The 23,333-nt window shown below is 36.7% G+C and overlaps 1 long non-coding RNA gene across 1 annotated transcript; it reads left to right on the plus strand.

Annotated features, from left to right (window-relative positions):
* Positions 1-216: 216 nt before the first annotated feature.
* Positions 217-13,515, plus strand: LOC141634052 (uncharacterized). Its single transcript, XR_012538795.1, has 3 exons — positions 217-814; positions 13,074-13,102; positions 13,225-13,515. It is a non-coding gene; the product is annotated as an uncharacterized LOC141634052 (long non-coding RNA).
* The last annotated feature ends 9,818 nt before the right edge of the window (positions 13,516-23,333 follow it).

The following is a 23,333-nucleotide window of genomic DNA, read 5'->3' on the forward strand; positions in this document are numbered from 1 at the left end:
AATAAAATCCTATGAAATAAGTATAGAAAAAACACATTTAAAAGGGTAATTTCTTTTTACTTGGTATCAAACAATTGGAATTGATATTATCATCAAACCTCATAAAATGGAATAGAAGGCTTAAATTATCAAAGATCACGTGAAAACCGTTTCAATAAAGACGAATTGAAATCCAAAATGTTTCTTGAAGTTGAATAAGATCAAAAGTGGTAGATTAAGAGCATGTTTGGCCTTGCTTATGAAAAATAATTTTTGCTTTTGTAAAGGATTTTTTATAAAAGCTACTTCTTCATAAAATTGTTCCTGTTTGGCCAAAGTTTTTGAAAAACTGATTTTACTAGTTATGTCATGTTTGGCCTAAATTATTTTTTATCAAATTTTTTCTTTTTGTTAAAATATAATTATATATAAAAAAATAATAAATATACAAAAGAGCAAAATTAAACTTGTGAGATTTCCGACATCCACTAATAGCACTACATCCAGCTAATTGACCTGGCACCACACAAACTATGTGAATCAGCTAATTGACATCCAGCTAAAAAAAAATGACTGTTCATCTTCAATTCTAGTAACTACTACATACAATTACTTGCGAGATTTCCGACATCGTCTTTCTATCTCCTTTTTCATCTTACTCCCTCCATCATCACCTACCTCCCTTTTCACATTCTCCATTTCCACGCATGAAGTTATGGAGGAGAAGGCCTGAAACGAAACTGACGATGGATACAAGGATATGACGGGTTCGCTATTTTTTGTTCAGATCCAGTCAGAGTTTCATGCCCTTCATCTTAGCTCGCCTCTAATTCTGGTTTGCATTCTTCATCTCTATTACTTATTGTTGTTGAATAAGTTGATAAATGGGGTGATTACAAATGTGGTTTACTCTTGTTCCTTTTGATTACAAATGTGGTTTTTCTGCAATTCAAAATCTGGTTGTTCTGCAATTCTAAATTTTTCTTCAATCTAGTTTTTCTGTAGTTCAAAATCCAAGTTAGAATGTTTGCTTATTTGGCCTGATTGATGCTTAACCATCCTCCAATGGCATGCCTAATTTTTCTACTGTACTCGCAACTGAAAAAGAGATGGCAAATATTCTCTTCTGCACTTTCACAATACACAATATACTAACACAAATAAAACAATATTATTACTATGTACTCCCTCCATTCAACTTTTATCACCCCATTTCAATATAATACCCCTCACAAATTTCTGATACATGGGGTGATAAAAATTAAATGGAGGGGGTATGTATTATTTGAGCATCATACTACAGCTAGAGGTAGTGTAATCAGAAGACTATCAGACGCCCAAGGGGCGGTCAGTTTCATGATCTTAATAGCATATATACAAGTGTCTCACGCAAAACTAACAATCGCAGATAAAATATCAAACTGATGATCTACTCATAAGAGAACTAGCAATGTTATTACGAACAATAGCCATGTCATTATCATCGTCATTATCATCTGCATCTCCACTATTGTCATTCGATTGATTATCTCCATGAGTGCCTCCATCTACATCATCTTCCTCTTCTACATTAGGCATATAGTCTGAGTCTTCATCACACTTGTCAAACTCTTCATCCTTAAGTGCATTTTTCTTGATATAATTGTGTAGCGCCATAGTTACAACAACTATTTTACATTGTGTAGAAAATTTATAACTAGGGATGTTAAACAGTATTCTCCATCTATTTTTCCAAACCCCAAATGATCTCTCTATGACGTTTCTAAGAGAAGCGTGTGCATAATTAAATACTTCAAAGAATCCTGTTGGGGGCTGAGTTGAACGCCTAAAATCAGGAAGATGATAGCGTATATGTTTTCCTTTAAAAGGTGCCAAATAGCCTTTCGTATTCGAATAACCTGCATCAACCAGATAATATTTGCCTGAAAAAGAAAATGTTAGTTTAAGAATTAAAAAAAGCAACAAAAGATACTTACATGAAAAATACAGTACTTTTACGTACCTTGAGGAGGGTGCGGGAATATATTTTTCCCTTGTAACTTTTTCTGTGTTGTAGTGAGGATGCGAGAATCATGAGCGGACCCTTCCCATCCAGCTTCAACAAAAGTGAATAGCATGTCAAAATTGCAAAATGCCATGACATTTTGCGTTGCATAATTTTTTCTACCAATATAAGGGATCTCGTCCTCCTTAGGAATAATTACTGCACGAACGTGAGTACCATCTATAGCACCTATACACCCTTCAAAATGAGGCCAAAATTTATAATCTTCTCGAATCTTACTAGGAACTTCTTTAAAAAGATGATCTGGGGGTCTTATGATGTCTCTAGAAAAAGCCACCAAAGATGATAGAACCTCTTTAAATTTCCTGCTAATTGTTTCTCCTGAATGCTTGAACCTAGTCTGAAGAGTACGATTGGAATGATTATGTGCGCAAATGACTATAAATATTGCAAGTGCCTCTTCTGCACGCATCTCTCTAGTTTCATGCAACCCATAATTAGCCACTAATAAATTGGCTAATTTTATAAAGACATGGAATTCCATCCTAAATGTCCTGTAACTTTCACCAGGTGTATTTAGCACTTCAATCACAAATTGCCATCCTGAACAAATTGATGTTCTCACCTTTTGCTTTGAAAGATATTTAACATAATACTCTCTGCACACTATCAATCCAAAGGCGACAAGCACATATACCCTGAGTTTTTCATAGGTCTGTTGTTGAAGCAACACTTCCATGTCCATTTCTGAGTCTTTATTTTCTGTCTCATTCTCACTCATTGAATCTGAGTCGAGGTTTTCTTCAATATTATCAATATCCATCTCATTCATTCCACCGTCATTTACATCATCAACAGTAAGATCTTCAACATACTATGAAAAGACAAAGTACATAAACTAAAATATATTATACGATTAAAATTAAATAATTAATGTCATACTTGTTTAAATTTCATAAACAACATAACCAAATTAAGTTACTACATAAAAAATGTCATGCTTATTTAAATATCATTAACCACCTAACCCAATTAAACAACTTAAGACTACCATAACTAAAATGACTTCAAATTAAACAACTTAAGAGTAATATAACTAAAATGACTAACATGATGTCAAACACAAATGAAATTTAACGTCGAGAAGTGTGACTTTTCTCTCTTTTAAGCTCCTCTTCCAGCCAATTAACTCGAATATCATCTTCTTCCAGCGCAATAAATATTTCTCTATACTCACGCTTGACAAATAAACGTGTACCCAGCATAAATAGCTCACTTTTAGGCTCTATTGATGTAATGTTTTTTAACACAGCTATGCACTCAGTAATACTATATCCAGATTGATCACTCGCTTTGGTATTTGTATCTGTAGCCTCCATCACATTACATATTCTGTCCAGCTGACTTTGCATCAACAAGGCTGTACTAACTTTTGATTTCTTGCCCTTTGATATACTACCTTTCCCCTCAATTTGTGTCTTTTCCTTTCGTTTCTTTTCATTTAGTTGATCTTTTTTCAAAGTCAAATCAATATCTACCTCAATGTTTTCCAAATCAACATTTCTCTCATCAACCAAATCATCATTAAATTCTTCATTAGGTGCATCATATTCTTTATCAAAGTCTGACTGATTCACAACATATGGATTGAAAGAATTATTGTCAGTTGCAAATGTTTTAGAAAACATTATTTCCATTTCTGTCAAATTCTCTACACCACCATGTCGAAAATTAGCTACTTCAGGATTAACGTGCAATTTTTTTAGAATAAACCTTCTAAGTTTATAATATTGTATTACAACATGATATTGAATATTCATAGTACTTAAATGTTGTAACTAACCTTTTCCTTTTCATCCCACCATGTATCATCAGCATCAATGGTCCCTTTTTCGTGATCCCATCCTAGACCAGTCTCGGGACCAATTAATTGCTTCCATGTCTTATAATAAGTTTTTAAAGATTCCCATTTATTCTTAAGTTGAGCTTTGTCGTACCTTCGTCTAGTTTTAAGTTGAAATTTTCTCACCCCATTTTCCCATCCTACTCTATTAAAGTGTGTATTAGGCCTATTTCCAACATGAACCTCTTCAGCGCATATTTCACAAAATATCTTTGTTGTTATTCGATCCCAACTTGCCTTCTCTTTTTTCGGAACAATATTTGAAGGATCAGTAGGTCGTACTCGATGTTGACTTTTCATCATCTTTGGATGATAAATCTAGCAATTCAAGCTCACAATCATATTTAAGACCAAAATACAAAGAAAACTGATTATAGCTTAAAGCTCCATAAATCAAAAAACCTGATCATTCATGCAAGAATTCAATAATCCAGTCATAGACTGAGATGTTGAAAAATCATGTACGCCATAATCTACAAGTTGTTTCCCCTAAAATGTAAATTTTAAATAAGAAACAAGAAATTAATTCTATCACACTTGGCAAAATAAAATGGTTACTACAATTTGAAGAGGCTTACCATAGATGAGGGTGCTCTAGGAGTAACTCTGACGTTAGGGTCAGTGTTGTTGTTCTCTGTTGAATAAGGAGTTGGAGCAAATCTTCGATGCATTTCGTTTTGCCTATGGAAAAAAAATAACATCAATAAGATGCACAAGAATTGATCCGAGAACAACACCACTAACACTGACCCTTACTCACACCCATGTAAAATACAGGTGATAATGAAAAGAGTTTCTGAGAGGCCTTAAGTTAAGACCATCTTAAACAAGACTAACTATAAACTCTTTTAAACACTATCTTAAATTAGGACAATATCATAACGCTTTTTATATATCTTCCTAGTGAATTCTATAGTTACCATAAGAAAAACAAGTATCCCATTCTCTCTCTCTTTCTCTGATTCAAACCAATTCGTGTCCCTGTATATTCCTTTTCATTTCATGCTGTCAAGTAATCTTACCCCCTTGACTCATATACAAACCAAAGCTTAATCTTCAAGCAATACTTATTAATTCAATACCCATCCACACCATCTACTTTTAATCTTAAATTCCTACCGTTGTAATAATTTTAACATATTTTGAACCCTAAATCTCAAGTTCCCCTAAAACTAAATAATCAATTGATTTACTTTACGTGCTCTAACACAAACAAAACCAACTATGAAAAAAAATCATTGCAAAAGAAGGAAGATTATAAACACAATAATAATACCAATTTAAAAAATGAAGGAGAAAAAGTACAGTACCTGCTACTTATCGTAGGAATATTAGGGATGAGAGAAGAGGTGTGGATGAGTGATGAGAAGAATAAGAACAATTTTATTTTTAAAAGGGGCAAAAAAAATCTGGGAATTGGTACTTGGCGGTATTTTTTTTGGGTTTTGGCGCTCAAACAGTATAAGAGCAACGTGAAAATAGAAACAGAAGTAGCAAATAGTTATTTCTGTTTCTAGGGGTCAATTTTACAATTTCTGTTTAATAAAACTTGTTTTTAGTTTCCTAAAAAGTAGTGTTTGACCTAGTTTCTATTTTTGCAGTTGAAAAAACACTTGAAAAATAGGGCCAAACACATACTAAGAGGTTGTGAATGAGATTCATGCAACTTGGTCTTCTTTTTACTGTGAAGGAGCAATTTAGGGAAGCATTTATTTGGACTTATTTTTTTACTGCAAACAGAATGAAAAAAACGATGGAGCAATAAAGTATCACGGCCTTTTATGTTCAGCCGTTTAGGGTTATTAATTTTAATGGGCTGGTTTTTGGGAGTAGGAATTAGCCCAATTCAATGAGTTATATTCTCCAGTGATTGAATTTTGTTGTGGCTTAATTACAGTGATAACAAATAATTGTCCTTGTATGTGTTTTTGTTAAACGAGTTTAACAAATTCTCATTTAAGACATGTGTATCCGTTTAAGTTTAATACGAGTCAAAATGTCAAATAGTATGAATAAGACAGGTAATGCTTAAGGAAAAGTAAAAGTATTGTCCTATATGCCAATTGGGACGGTATTTCACCCACTTTAATATTAAAACGGATACTTCCGTTTTAAGGAAGACTAATTGTTAGTTCATATATTAACGACTTTAAGGTTAGTCTAATGTATCCCGATTAGTTATTAAATTTTTAAATTCAATTTGTTTGGGATGTATTTAGTAAACAAGTTAACTCATTGTTCCTGAATTATGATAATTGAATCTCCTTAATAGTATAGATATGTAGGTAAGCATAGACTTGGCAAAAATAACTCGATCTATACCTAAACCGACACCCGAACTTGGCCTGTAATCTGAATTAACCTCGCCCATATGAGTAAATGACATGACTCGTAATCTGAATTAGGTTTCATGCTTTTAAGTTTCTTATATGCGATAATAATAACCGCCATATGGAATTTTTTTTCCAAAATTATAATAGTGTCAGAATGTCAGTTTCCTTGTATAGATGCTTTCTTTTTCTTTACTAATATGTCCTTATACATGGTATTTTCCCTCCAATTTTTACGACTTAATTCATTTGCTTTTGGTACAAGAATTATGGAATTAAATATATATATATATATATATATATATGAGGGTGATACGAGTAGCGGAAGCTTAACGAACTTTAACAAACTTGAAACTTGTCACGTGATAAGCGTGACAATCTAACAGAAAATAACGCACACAAAAGGGGATATTTGCTCGGATTAGACCTATAATCCGAACAATGGTGAATTATAGTCAAGCCTTATTGACTATAACTCGTGTTAAAGCTTGAAAGAGCGTCAAACTATAACAATGGCGGAACGAAACTCGTCGATCCTGTACTCACTGTTGTAAACGTTAAACTGACTTTTCTGATTAATCTTTTCTGATCTCATTGAGATACATCCTAATGCTATTTATAGCTAATTAAAAACTAATCCTTAGAAAAGCGTCCTACCGTAAACAAATAAACAAACACGACTCCTAAACAAACCCAATGACAATAATTAATTCTAACTTAATCTACAAGCTAACAAATTCTAATCTAATCCTGGGTTTAGTTTTATTTGACTAAATTAAATGATTAATTAAACGATATGCTGCTGTGTAGTTATTGCAATTAGTCCCGAGTTCGAGCCTTGCCCCCAGCAACCATGTCCTTCTTTATCACACTTGTATCATCCCCTCCCTCTTGAGAAAGAATTGTCCTCAATTCTTGGAAAACGCAATCCACCGGGATAATAGACTAATACAACCAACAAACACGCGAACACTAGCAACAAACCCGCATACAAGAATGAATCACCCTTGATGCCAAGCCACGCCTTGTCCTTTTTCTCGATTTCAGAATCCTCTCGTACCACATCAACTTTTGCCTTCCACCCCTCCTCCCTCCGTGCACAAGCTTAGGTAAGATATCACGAACCTTATTATCGAACAACCAGAACAAGCATGAGGATTCTACCCGGCTGCTGTCCAAACGAACCAGAATGAGCACGGGGATTCTTGAACCTCCTTAGGATTAACCATGGACTCATAATCAGACACAAGTAGACCAAGCCCAACACCAAGAGCTGGTGCATAACACGGTATCTCAGAATCAGAATCAGTAACTACCGCTTCCTCATCACCATAATCGTCAAACAAAGGTGGACGATTGATATCAAGCAAAAAGTCCATATTGCTGTCCAGTAAATCCTCCTTATCCGGTTCAAATTCACGCCCCTCTACCATAGCCAACATTGTGAGACTCGAATTCTTCTTACGACCAGCACGCATAGCAAGTGTAGCCTCAGATGACATAGTCTTTAAGAAGATCCTCTTCTCTTTGTCCATCAACTCATACTCGTTGCTCCTTCCTCTATGCACCACATCTCGATCATACTGCCAAGGACGCCCCAAAAGAATGTGACAAGCATCCATGGTCACCACATCACATAAGACTTTGTCTTCATAAGAACCCATCGTAAAGCATACACGGACCTGCTTTGAAACTTGCACGTTCTTACCATCGTTTAACCAATGCAATGCATAAGGCTCGGGATGAGCCGTGGTTGGCAACGCTAGCTTCGCAACCATCTCACTAGAAGTTGCATTTGTACAACTTCCACCATCAATGATCACACTACACCATTTATCCGCTACCTTACACTTAGTATGAAACAACTGATCACGCTGCTCCAAGTCAACTGGAACTGAATGAGCTTGCAATGAACGAATAACCAAAGTGTCATAAACAGGTGCAACGTAAACCTCCTCGGCCTGCTCCTTCTCTTCCTCGGCCCCATTGATGTTAAATACACCTCCTAAAGTCTCGTCTTCCTCAATCAGTAACTCATCTCGAACAGCCACCACTGCCTTCAGAGTTATATTCCGTTTGTTTGGACACGCATTTTGATAATGCCCAAACCCTTGGCATTTAAAACATCGAACCTTCATTACACTTTGTTCCTTTGGAGTAGCAGCGGGTTTAGAAGAACTAGGGGCTGCTACTAGCGTGATAATAGGTGTAGAACTCGAGCCACTGGTTTCTAGGATGTCGGATCTAGACCATGTAACCGGACAGTTTATTCGCACTCGAGCCATATTTAGACTTCCCTTGAGCTTCACCTTTCAAACACAACCCACATAACGTATCAAAATCAGAATATAGTTGAAATTTTACGGTATGAGATATGTTTCGATTTAACCCTCTCAAAAATCGAGCCATCTTTTTTTTCGCTCTCCTCGACCTATCCCATTAAAGCCAATTTCTCAAACTCATCGATGTATTCACTAACACCCATCTTATCTTGCATTAAATCAGAAATCTTCCTATACAATGTAAGCTTATAAGTCGATGGTACATACCTCTTTCGTAGTTTACGTTTTAAAGACTCCCAAGATACGATCTTTGCCTTTCCTGCTCGAGCCCTTTGTGATTTCAGACTTTCAAACCAAAGGGATGCTCCTTGACTTAGCTTTAGTATAGCATACTTGCAGCGTTTTTCGTCATCCAAGTCCTTGAAATCAAACATCCGATCTATCTTACGCTCCCATTCCAAGTAATCCTCCGGATTAGATCCACCAACAAACTCGGGAAGTTCTGTCAATTTAAATTCATCCACTTGCCATGGTGGTTCCCCTCTCCTTGGCTGCCACCGTGGGTTAGTTTCATGAAGATTTTTCAAAGCCTCTCTTAGGCTATTCAAAAACTCAGGACTATCATAATCCATAATACTTAAGACCTATTGAATATTACTCGGGCTAAAGCTTGATCGCGTCAAACTCTAACAATTTTTTTATCGAACACATTGATCTTTTTTTTGTTTCATCTCAATTCTCTCTTCAATATCTCTTTTTACAAATGATGGCCAAAGGCCTCTATTTATATTAAATAACTACTAACATTGAATCTAACCCCTACTACTTGTAGTCTAAATGCAAAGGCTTGAAGAAAAGACATTGAACATAGTCCAACATCAAAAACAATGAACAAAATACATTGAACATAGTCTAAGATGAAATGGTAGCCATATTCGTATCATATGATGAGCTGGGGGCACACTGGAACGCCAGCACCATTAAGAGAGACTACTTTTAGGAAGAAGGTGACTCCCAAGGGGCAGCTGAATTTTTTTATCTTTCTTTTTCACGTTTTCAAACAAGCCGGAGGATGGTCAAGCATGTCGACGGCTCCGTGCAAAGTTGTAACTAGACTCTTTGAAGCAATGAAGTTTAAGACGTCGTAATATACATATCAGTTGTTATATGCTATCACAACTACAACTAATAGGCAGGGGCAATAGGGGGATACCCCTACGAGCGAAGCGGAAAAGAGACACCCCTACTAAAAATCTTGGAAGGGCGAAACTCATCGGCTAAGCCAAAAGAGGGATCCTCCCACCGAGGAAAGTAGGAGGGGACACCCCGCTTAGAGGGATACCCTGACCGAAAAAGTAGGAGGGGACACCCCACTCAGAGGGACACCCTGACCGAAATGAAGACAAGGCACAATGGGGGAGATGGCCATCCATGGCCTAAATTTCCCAAAAGAGGAAAGACTCGCCCAATGCCAACATGGTTACCCAGCCGAGGTAGAGTCCAGGACTCGCCCGAATTACGGATATAGCTGAGACCCGCAAACACACTAACTGGGGGCACAACCCATAAACCAGACCCGAAATGGAGGCCAGCAGTGTTAAGGGAGAGTTCCCCTAGGAGGCACTCAAATGGCTAAGGAACAAGGCAAGTTAAACAAATTACATCAGCATTAAAATAAGACAAGTCAAATGCAAACAGATGAGTTCAGCAAAGACTACAAGCCAACTAGGCTGAAAGAGTACAAAAGAAAAGGGAGTCAACCCCTACGGCCATCCGCCCAAAAAGGACCTAACTCCGCCTACATAAACATAATATTAAATAAAATTTAAGCTAAAAATAAGCAAAAGCGAATAAAGAGTAGGCAGGGACAAGGACCAGTCATCCCCCCCGCCCCCCTCCCCCCCTCCCCCCGAGAAGACGGCCCAGCCGTGTCTTGAATCTAATTCGATTGGAACCCCGATAAGCGAAGGGAGTAAGCTCCTTATTTTGTTTTGAATTGGCAGATTACCGTTGAAAATGGTAATTGCTTGGTTTCGTTGAGAAATAAATAGAGGAAGCTCTTCTATCTAAAGGGTATTCTCTGGAATCAGTCTTTACAAAGCGTCATGAGATCCGGGGCTTCCTATTCTATGTCAAAGGGCTTCTTCTATCAGAGGAGAGGTCTCGCTTCTACCTAAGATAAAGCCCGGGGGCGCGGCAGATAGACTTCTCTTTCATCGAATCGAAATGGAGATAAGGGAATTTTTTCTGCTTCTTTAAAGGAAGGATCCTCTTCTTGCACTTCATTTACTAGGGTTGGAGTTATAACATTTGAATTTCTCTATTATTCTACGTTCCCGAAACGGATTCTATCAAATATTTTACATTTTCTATGATCATTTTTATTTCAGGTATTCGGGGAATTCTCCTTAATAGACGAAATATTCTTATTATGTCAATGTCAATTGAATCAATGTTATTAGTCAGAATTCGAACTTTTGGTCTTTTCTGTTTCTTCGGATGATATGATGGGTCAATTATTTGCTTTATTGATTCCAACGGTGGCAGCTGCGGAGTCTGCTATTGGGTTAGCTATTTTCGTTATTACTTTCCGAGTCCGAGGGACTATTGCTGTAGAATCTATTAATAGCATTCAAGGTTAAACATGACTCCTAGAGAGTGACCAAAATACGAAGTTCTTTCGTTCTCTTCTTTTCTTTTTTTTTTTTACAATTTCGGAAAGTTATTTCTTTTAATATAAATAGAGGCCTTTGGCCATCATTTGTAAAAAGAGATATTGAAGAGAGAATTGAGATGAAACAAAAAAAAGATCGATGCTTTCGATAAAAAAATTGTTAGAGTTTGACGCGATCAAGATTTAGCCAGAGTAATATTCAATAGGTCTTGAGTATTCTCCGCATTACTCGTGTTATAGGTCTAGCATCGAGTAAATATCCCATTGACTTTAATTCGACACATGAATTCAAGGCAAATATCCCTTTTGTTTTATTTTCTGTTATTCCGCTTCCGCATTTTCGCATCATATGGTATCATAGCTTCGGCTCTTAATTTTCCTAAATCTAGACGGTCCTAGACGTGTCAAAGCCAAGTTCTTAGTTGAATTTCTGATTGCGATTGGAGTTCAAGGGTTAAACTCAAGCAGGTAGTTTGAGGGTTAATCGGTTTTGCATCTCAGGAGCAAGTTTCTAGTTACTTTTATTGCAGGTGGGATAGGAGGAAAAAAAAAAACTACTGTTCACGTGCAAGGTACTGTTCATCCCAAAAAAGAAACAATGTTTTTGGTTGAATTCAAGACGGTCCTAAGGCGTGTCAAAGTCAAGATGTTGGTTGAATTTCCGATTGCGATTGGAATTCAAAGGTTAAACTCGAGCGAGGTAGTTCGAGAGTTGTTCGGCTTTTGGTAACCCATATCATAGGTCCAAGAATCGGGACGATTCTTTTTGAAGAAAGTGAGTATGATATGAATATGGCTACCATTTCATCTTAGACTATGTTCAATGTATTTTGTTCATTGTTTTTAATGTTGGATTATGTTCAATGTCTTTCCTTCAAGCCTTTACATTTAGACTAGAAGTAGTAGGGGCTAGATTCAATGTTAGTAGTTATTTCTTTTAATATAAATAGAGGCCTTTGGCCATCATTTGTAAAACGAGATATTGAAGAGAAAATTGAGATGAAACAAAAAAAAAGATTGACGCGTTCGATAAAAAAATTGGTAAAGTTTGACGCGATCGAGCTTTAGTCCGAGTAATATTCAATAGGTCTTGAGTATTCTCCCTATTACTCGTGTTATAGTTCTAGCATCGAGTAAATATCCCATTGACTTGAATTCGACACATGAATTCAAGGCAAATATCCTTTTTATTTTATTTTTCTGTTATTCCGCTTCCGCATTTTCGCATCAGAGGGGCTTATGGGTTTCACGATTTCAACATTAATTTTTAGTAACATAAATCATACTCAAGTATGAAAATGAGCAATTCATAAGAACAAAACAAATAAAATAAGCCAATTCGTAAGAATCAGATTAAGTATTAAGCAAGTGCCTTTTTTTCATATTTTTATTTGAATTTTTGTTCATCTATCCATTTTTTGTAAATAAAACTTAATAAGCAAACCCGTGCAATTTTTATTGCACGGAAATAAAACTAATAGGGGTGGAACAAGGGCAAAGTGGCATCTTTATTACTACATAATTAAAGAGAAAACAAGGCAACTTGGTATTATCACAATCACAAAATTTTTGTTTACACACTGTTTTAATTTGTGGTGCTGACTCTTTATTAAATATGCACCAAAATTTGGGAGAGGCGGTCTCTCACTAAATTGAGCGACCAATATTTCGTACCCATTTATTTGTTTTTTCGTGACCCTTTTATTGTTGATCGTGACATAGTAATTTCATACCTATTTACATAATCAATGTATCCATTTTATCTTTAATCATGATTTGTAACTGTTTTATTAACTCTAGTACCATTTTTTCTTAAAATTATAAAATAGTCTCTTAATAAATTTATAAAGAGACTGTCGCTCACGGGTCCAATTTTGATTTATATATTTCTTTTGTGTAGTTCGTCGTGGAAACCAAACATCATGCTAGGTAAGTGACTTCCTCCATTATGGAGAAATTAAAGTTCCTTAAGAAGTTCTAATTTCCATGAAATGGGCAACCAAACATCATGACATTTTGTCAATTCATGGGAAGTTTTACTTCTGATGCAGGAGCATGATCAGAGGGACTGGTTAAACGGTTTCTTAAACCGTATAGTAGCTGACCATGGCCAATAGTTTATTATTGTTATTTTTATTGCAAATAAAAGATTAGGAAAGTTTAGATAATTTCCTTATCTCTAACTTTATTTAATGATTGTTATCTTTAGATTTTATTTGCTGGTTGTAATAGCTTGATGCACAAGCTAAGTTATGCTTTATATGCTAGTATAAATAGGACCGAGTTGTAGCCCTAAAAAGGCAGATTATAGAAATACAATAAACCTACCTTTTGTGTGCTTCCATCGTTGCTTCTTGCGAGATTCACGAACCAGACCTTGTGAAGTTACCCTGAGTGCTTCGAGTGATTGCCTTACAAAGTATTGAGCGAGATTCGCTTATCTATCTTGTTCCCTTATCAATTCACACGTTTTACATGTTGTTTTGTCTATTTAGTTCGTTATTGTTGCATAAATATCACAACCAGATTATAACAATTCCGCTGCACAATTACATATCCTAATTTCACGATTAAAACCTACTAATTTTACATCAAAGTGGTATCAGAGCTTCGGCTCTTGATTTCCTTTAATCCAAGATGGTCCTAGGGTTTTGATCGTTCGTTCATAGTGCTGCCATGTCTTGAAGGCGATGTAAACAACTTCTGAGGGATTGTGAAGCATTTGAGTGCGAATTCCTATTGAAGGAATTGCAAAGAGGGCTTGATCGTTTTTGTGCCAAGTTGAATAATTTTGAAAGAACACTTGTTCGATCTTATGAAACAAAGAAAGCAAAGGTCAAGGTTGAACCAAATCTAAAGTCAACCGGAGACAAAGATGAAGAATAGGAGATTCATCTTGTTGAATCGTTAATTGACGATAAACAACAAGTAGAATTGACGGAGCGCGAATTAAATCCTCGAACTGTGCAGATTAGTGAAGAAAAGATCGACTCTTTAACAGAAATTCAAGAAGCAGACAAACCAGAGGTGTAACACCCTCCCATAATAAGGTGCCTGACCAAGACCGCCCTAGCATGGGAGACTTCTACCATCTCGGTTTCCCGAGGCTAGTATATCAAAGTTACCATTCCAAAACAATAATTATTAATGTATAACGAATTAATGCTTACGTATTCCAAAACCAATTCCAAAAACAATGTTCACTAGTACTCAGACAACTAAAACTAGAAAGATAAATCTCGTGACAGCGGAAGCTAGACTCGAGTGATGACTCCCCATCTCGTCCCCAAAGTTAATCATCATCATCATCACCTATCACAATCTGCACACCATCCCCAAATGAATCACCACATATTTAACAAAATAACAACGGGGTCAGTTTACTGCATAATCAAAATAAGACAAGTACGATAAGATAAATAGCTGATCATCATCCACCTCCAACTCCCAATCACAACATGTAACTGACTAGACACTAAAGTGTGTAGCCCTGCCAATGGGGGACCGCAGCCGTACCCATCTAAGCCCCCGCTCATCAACGAGCGATAACGCTGTCCATTAATGTGCACATCCCCTCTTGTGGCGGGTTCCACAGAGGGCGAAACTAGGGCGTGAAGCCACTCCCGCAAGTGACTCCACTCAGCCGAGGACGCACCTCGCGAACATCACCAAGAACCATCACAACACCACCACCAAACTCCAATCCAACAACAGCAGATAATCATGATATCAATCGTACAAACAATTACAACACAATTTTAAATCAATTAAACAGTAAACCGAGTAGGGAAACCCTACCTTTTCGCAATCCAAGCACACACAAGCAATCAAAAGCAATTCCCCATGACACCGTTACCTACACACAATAATCATATAATTCCAATTACCATATGCCACAACTCAAATTCCATTAATTCATATCAATATCTTCGCATTCTTTCTTATCACTGATCCTCTCTTATCATACTACTCACTCACACTTGTCACCATCAAGTCCCCACAACTAACGGTTACTCTTTAATTAGTTGTATCTCCCCTTCGTATCCCTAGAAAACTAACCATTTACCTCATACCGTTAATTGCCCAAAGAATTATACAGTAGGCTCACCTCTTGATAATCCAAATTCCCAAACTCAGTCACTATCTAAAAATCCACGTTGCGACATAACTCCATCTAAGTTCACTATATACCCCTCTTCTCCATTCCTCTACAACAACCTTTCATTACATATATATTCTTAACTAACACAATCCTAACCATCTCACTCTATAAATCCTTACACCTCTCAAGTTGTCACTATTCACATCATTCCTTTCAATCTTTCATTCTCACGTTTCTTTACACTTACATCACTCTTGCCCATATACACTTACTTTTATATTACTCGACACGCAACTATATCACTCACCATATCTCACAAAACATGCCCCTTGCCTCGATTAGCTCATCAATCTTCCCTTTATTTTTCCACTATCCCTCACAACCACATATAACACATGTCCTCCCTATCCAACACATCCCTCATAAGCCGGCATTCTCCATATCATAGCATCTGGTAACTTACGTATCAAGACCGTCACATATATATAAATCAATGCTTTAAGACCCAAAACATACATGTGCACATAACCTACTACTCAAAACATGTGTAAGAACGTAGCCGTCGACTCAAAACAACCGCCTAAAGAGATACTCAGTCGAGTGCACGAGGTACTCGACCGAGTACAGGACACTCGGTCGAGTAATGATACTACTCGGCCGAGTTCACGACTCCAGAAGCTGAACAGGATTATCACACAAAGATTACTCGGCCGAATATGGGTTACTCGGTCGAGTATAAAATATACTCGGCCAAGTAGGGCCTACTCGGTCGAGTATCGGCACAGTTCTCAGCAACGTCCAGTTTTAGTAAAACAGTCATATCTCACTCGTTACTTGGTCATTTTGGGCGTGTGGCCTATCGTTAGAATCGTAAGAGGACAAGCTATCACCTACAATTAGAATTACAGTAATATCATTTCTAGAAATCGACTTATGACAGTTTTAAGACAACCCTTCCATAATCGGTCTTCATACAAATCAATTTTTCTTAACAAAACAACTTGAACATGAATAAGGCAAACAATAACAACTCAATACTTCTAAAAAAAACCAATACATAGGTGAACTTTTATCATACCCATATGTAAATTACACACAACATTCATATATGTATAGACGCATGGCCTTAATCACATGCTACTACTGTAACACCCGCGAATTTCCCATTTTGACATTTAAAATTTATTAAACCATTTGGTTACTTTATTTTATAATTTTGAATTATTCAATGTAATTAAGTTTATGTCAAATACGATTTTTTATAAACATATTATATAAAAGCTCGTTTATATAAAAATACGTACGATTAAATTATATCTTTAAGGCATGATTTATATAATAATATATGTATACGTATTTTTGGTCGGATAATAATAATGACAATAATAATAATAATTTCCGTCTCAATTTCCGTCTAGTTATAGACCGTCACATTTCTACTTGTGAGACTAACCTTTCTCGACCTATCCTATTTTGACAACACATCACACCCACCTAACATTTTACACCCCACCTCTAAAATATCTCTCTTACTATTATTATTAATATTATTATATATTATTATTATTATTATTATTATTAATTTTTGTTGTGGAGTGGTGTTGTGAACCCCACCCCCATTTCCTTCCTTCTTCCTTTTTTTCCCCTGCGTAAAACAACAACAGCAGCATAAACAAACTCAAGCTCCGTACCGCCATTTTTACCACCTTCAACCATAGATCCCTCCTTCATTCCTCAACCAAATTCCATGAATTTTGCACCAATAGCTTCTCCATCCCGTCCTCCTTCTTTATATGCAATAAAGAACCAAACTTTCGTCCTGTTTCTTGTGAGTCGTCTTTTTGGGATGCGATTTCTGAGCTGACTTCTTCCATTCGGGGTTTAGGGTCATCCTTGGACGGTTCCTTGGACGTTTAAGAGATCAAAAACAGGTAACGGTGATAGGTTACTCGACAATGAGTCGATATTCCGTCCCTTCAACTCGATTTTCTTACTCTTTTGCTGTAAAGTTTGAGTCTTTACTCTTTTCTTTCGGGTATGGTATTATTCGTCTTAAAGGGGTGTCTGAAACGGACTGTTTGAGTCTGAAACGTCGTATTGAGCACATGGACCCGTGTTTGTGACTGTTCGGGTTCGGCTTTGGGATGGGTAGGCAGTCTTTCGGGATTGTTTTGGGGTCACATTCTATTTGTGGACCTCCGTTCTAAAACCGTTTCAATGCTGATTTAGTTAGCTCAACCTATTACTGTTTTATGGCGTGAGAATGGAGTCGTAAGGGGACGATGGGTACTCGGCTTTGTGCAGAGACGAGTGCTGCTATCGCGGGTTTTCACCTTGCACTTGAGGACTGGGTCTGGGCTCGGTTTTATACATCTTTTGGTTCTGTTTTGGACTGATTTTTGGGTTGGGTTATGAAGTGGTGTGAAGGGTGGCTATGGGTAGTCGGGTGGTAGTCGCGTTGGGCTACTCGTGGCTTGCTTCTGGGCGAGGTTGCTGGCCTGGATAGTGGCTTGGAGGGGTGTATATGCATGTATAATACTCGTCGTAAGCTAGTCTCGTTTTGGTTGTTATTACACGGCTTTGTTTGTGGCTTTTTGTACAACTTTTGGTGGGTGGTCGTGGGTTGTTTGGTGGCGGGAATGGGTGGTTTAGGTAGCTGTTGGTTGGGCCGTGATTTAAGTCCTTGAGTCGTGGCATTAGTTGCCCTTGGCGCAATATTGGCCATTTGAAATTATTTAATTTCCGTCTCATATTTATATAACGCAATTCGTTAAATATTTCGTTTACTTATCATTTCAATTGGACTTGTTGAGATTGAAAGTTGGTCTCATTATATTCTAGATATTGGGCTTGGCTTGTAGTTTGGGCCATACTCATATTATGGGTGCTCTCGGTGCCAAATTTGGTATATGTGAATCGTAAATAACCGTCCCGTATTTTATATAACGTAACTCGTTAAATATCATTCATTTACATATTAATTTAATTGGACTTATTAAGTTAATTGGACTTCCCATATTTAGCTGTTTGAACTTGTCTGGCTAATTTAATTGAAATTGTCTCGTTAATTTAGTTGGACTTGTCTAGCTTACTTGTTGGGTTGAGTTTGTTCTATCCATTGGACTTGGTAGGCTTCGCTTGTTGGGCTCCACATTTTATCCCGTATAATTACCATAATTCTCACATGACGTAAATTACTCGTTATCGCTTGTTATATTTTATTTAAACGGCATGATAAATTATAAAATGGAATGTTTAGTAATATAACACAAGTATGAGTCATTATTATTAAATAGTTATTTGTGAAAGAGTCATATTCTTAATAATCCCGTCCCTGAGCCTTGGTCCTATCGGACACTAGGGGTGAGCCATAGGCCCTCTAGTTGCGATATGATCGTCGGGACTGATGTTCTCATCCGTACTTATGGTGAGATGCAAGCCATAAGTATGAGTGTGACATTAATAATCCCGTCCCATGTACTTGTTTGTTGTACTCGTTTATTCTATTTAACCGGCATGTATAATTATGAAATGAAATGTTTATTTATATGTTACAAGCATGAAAAAGTTATTATAAATAATTACTTATAAGAGTCGTATTCTTGTAGAAATGTCATATTACCATCGTATATGCTTGACATACATTTTTGCCCTGCTTGTGCTGTTCTGGCAAGCACGGGTTTGACCTACTTGTGTTGTTCTGGCAAGTAAGGTTTTGGCCTACTTGTGTTGTTCTGGCAAGTACGAATTTTGGCCACTTGTGCTGTTCTGGCAAGTGAGTCTTATCTTAGTCTTTCCGCCACTTTCGTGTTGTTCTGGCGATTGGGGTACTCGGTCTTCTTAGTAGTCGAGTCTTGGGTGCGTGCTGTGCTGGAGCACGTGGAATCGGGATGTACACCCGAGAATCTGCAGATTTAGACTAGGGCCGTATTATTATCGTAGTCCTACCCGCGGAAATTATAGTCTAAGAGTGATAAATGTCTTGCATTATTTGGATGGTTACTTTAGTCATATCTCCTTGAAATACGTGCTCGTGGCTAAGTGGCGGTGTCTGTTTCCTTGTCTTTCTTTTCCATTTATTTATTATTGGTTATGCCTTACTTGTTTATTCCATCATTTCTTTTACTCTTGTTGGTTTAAACACGTATGATCCCATGTTTAGTTATAATTCGATTCACTCATGTCTTATCCAATATGATTGTTTGTTTATGTTCTTTGTTATGTTCGTTTCGACATATTGTGGCTGGGAGAACCTTGAGTTACTCCCCACTGACTGTGGCGTTCATGTTTACATGAATGACAGGTGGTGAAGATGCTAATGTGGGGAAGACGTGTGGGCTAGCGAGAACTAAACCCTTGGGCCTTAGTTGCTAGTTTAGAAACCCCTTATATGTTTATTCGTAGGATATCTTTTCCCCGTTTTCTAAACTTGGGTTGTAATAACATAATTTTGTCTATTATTGTATTTGTTTCATTTCATTTTGCACCCGCGTCTTAGTATTTAACTAGTAATCTAAAAGTTTTTAAAACCTCATAAAATTCCGCTTTAATTTATTAGTTATATTTTCCGCTTTATCGAGGGGTGTCACAGTTGGTATCAGAGCCTATGTTGCTCCCGACGCACACACGTGTACCCCAAATTTAAATGTGAACTTGACCTTAAATAATGAATGAGAGATGGGTAGACTTAAGGACCTAAGGTGGTAGTCTGTAGTGTGTTTGCTCTTTGTTAAGTTCTAACATGTTTGTTGATTGTCATCTGTTTTTGTGGCTTTGGATTGACAAACCATGAGCTTACCCGTGTTGCGATCAAGACTTGGTGCCTATTGCCGAAGATTGAAAATTTGTCCAAGTTTTCAAGAATGCTTTTTCTTCCTCGAAGATGTTCTTTATTCTTGGTGTATCATGCCTTATTCTTTACCTTTGGGTGCTTATCCTTCTTCTAAACTCTCTTTGGAAGTTACTCTTGTACTCTCCCAACTTGTCCTTTGTTCCTTGCTTATCCTCCCTTAACGCCTTCTTGATAATTCTCTTTCTTTTGTGGAATGTTAGTCTTGGTTGGATATTTTGACTTTTGAGGAGATTGTTTGTGGTTGACCCATAACCCTAGTTTTGAGAGGTTGTGATGTTGGAAAAACTTAGGTAGTGTGATGAAAAATACTTAGTGATTTTTATACCTAATTCCTTGATAAAGTGAGTGTATTTGATTGGTGGATTCTGTGTGTTAAGTGTGAGTTGCCTATGATACTAAGGTTATGGAACTTGGCCTTACTGTTTATACTTGGGATTTGAGAATTTGGTAACTCGAGTATTGTTGCTTGGGGTTTTGACATGGTGTAGAGTTTATGATGAGAGCTTGGAAGGAAACATCTCTAGGACGTTGTTGGCCATTGGTGATGAAAGTGTTACTTGGAAGTTTGACTTGAGCTTGAAGTTAGCATAGTCGGTATACTTTTATGAGTGTTGTGATGATTACATAAGAACCATGTTAGGCAAGAGTTGTTGTTACTTTTGGAATCACCTTGGATATTCGCTTTGCGGTAATGAGGATTAATAGCCAGAGTTCTTTGGGATGTAATTATAAGTTAGAATTGATAGATGTTGAGCTGAGATGAGTTAGATGTTTTGGGTGGTGGTTTCGTAACTTGGAGAATATCACCATCTATGCTTTAGGCTTCGAGAGTATAACGAGATCTCCTTGGGATGATAGAATATGCAAAAAGACTTTTGAATTTGGATTTTTAATTGAGAGTTTTACCATTTTGAGAAACTCATAGTTGACATTAGTTGGATATGGGTATAGCGTTGTTAGGAGCTTTGACCTTGACCTCGTGGAGGTGGTTAGTAGATGTGTGAGGATTTGGAGTGGTCAAAACACACTTATTGTGAAGTACCTTGTTTCATGGAATGACTTAGGATGAAGTAACATAAGTTTTTTGAGGAAATCCTTGAGAGTGTTGTGGTTGTAAGTTTTGTTGTTAGGAATTTTTCGGAACCGTTTAGGATGATGTGGTTGTTTGAGATTTGAGTACCTGGCGTTTCCTTGTTATCTAATTCATCTTCTTCTTTGATCATGAGCGTTACCGCTCATACCTCTTTTCCTTGCTTCATCATACTCCTCTCATAAGTTTGATGTTGGTAACCTATGAAACTCCATCTTTGACATCCTTTTAGACTTGACTTAAATTCTTGCCCTATGAAATTCATCATAGCTCTTTTGAGTAATTAAGTTTGAACTCTCCTAGCGTACCTGGTGTTCATGTTGTCTAAATTACTTTTCTTTTGTCCAATTCCTAAATATTTCAAGCTATCATTTTTGATTCTTTGCTAAAAGTTGATGTTACTTTGGCAAAACCTTGCCTATTTTAAAATTTTGAAAATGAAAATTTGATTTAATTCCATATTTGTTCCTTGAATATAGACTTATTTATCAGGATTTTAATTGCTAAACCCGAGATTTCTTTAGGTTTTATCCAAATCCTGTTAACTTTGATCAATTTATAATTTCTTTGACAAGGTTTAATATCATACTTTCACAAACTTGACCCCTTTTGAGTTTAAAGGTGAAATCTTCATTTCTATTTTGACTTTTGCAAAAGAAAATTTGGTTAAATTACCTTTTTCTTTTGATTTTGACGTTGACCGGATGTTAGAACTCGTTATTGGAGACGTTTGATAACTTGTTCTACGCTTGTCGGCGAATTGATTTTGTTTTAAATCTGTCTTTGACTTGGAAAGTTAGCGTTCTTGTGTGCACGACAAGAGCGATTTCGTTCCATGAATGAGACTCATACTTTTGAAAACTCACTGTTAATGCTTTTGAAAGTGTTTTGATTTTGATTTATACAAATGATTTGCCTTTCGACTTGGTTCGGTCGGAAATATTTTAGTTGGAACTTTTGAAAGAATTTTAATTCTTACGATAAGTAACCTTTTAAATGTTTTGGTTACAGATTCCAGTTTCAGTTTTATTGTAAATAACCTTTCATTTCTACTTTCACGTTTCGAGGACGAAACTTTTTAAAACATGGGGTAATTGTAACACCCGCGAATTTTCCATTTTGACATTTAAAATTTATTAAACCGTTTGGTTACTTTATTTTATAATTTTGAATTATTAAATGTAATTAAGTTTATGTCAAATACGATTTTTATAAACGTATTATATAAAAGCTCGTTTATATAAAAATACGTACGATTAAATTATATCTTTAAGGCATGATTTATATAATAATATATGTATACGTATTTTTGGTCGCATAATAATAATGCCAATAATAATAATAATTTCCGTCTCAATTTCCGTCTAGTTATAGACCGTCACATTTCTACTTGTGAGACTAACCTTTCTCGATCTATCCTATTTTGACAACACATCACACCCACCTAACATTTTACACCCCACCTCTAAAATATCTCTCTTACTATTATTATTAATATTATTATATATTATTATTATTAATAATAATAATTTTTGTTGTGGAGTGGTGCTGTGAACCCCACCCCCATTTCCTTCCTTCTTCCTTTTTTTCCCCTGCGTAAAACAACAACAACAGCAACAACAAACTCAAGCTCCGTACCGCCATTTTTACCACCTTCAACCATAGATCCCTCCTTCATTCCTCAACCAAATTTCATGAATTTTGCACCAATAGCTTCCCCATCCCGTCCTCCTTCTTTATATGCAATAAAGAACCAAACTTTCGTCCTGTTTCTTGTGAGTCGTCTTTTTGGGATGCAATTTTTGAGCTGACTTCTTCCATTCGGGGTTTAGGGTCATCCTTGGACGGTTCCTTGGACGTTTAAGAGATCAAAAACAGGTAACGGTGATAGGTTACTCGACAATGGGTCGATATTCCGTCCCTTCAACTCGGTTTTCTTACTCTTTTGCTGTAAAGTTTAAGTCTTTACTCTTTTCTTTCGGGTATGGTATTATTCGTCTTAAAGTGGTGTCTGAAACGGACTGTTTGAGTCTGAAACGTCGTATTGAGCACATGGACCCGTGTTTGTGACTGTTTGGGTTCGGCTTTGGGATGGGTAGGCAGTCTTTCGGGATTG

Source organism: Silene latifolia, chromosome Y, assembly GCF_048544455.1.
Source record: "Silene latifolia isolate original U9 population chromosome Y, ASM4854445v1, whole genome shotgun sequence".
Taxonomy (NCBI): domain Eukaryota; kingdom Viridiplantae; phylum Streptophyta; class Magnoliopsida; order Caryophyllales; family Caryophyllaceae; genus Silene; species Silene latifolia.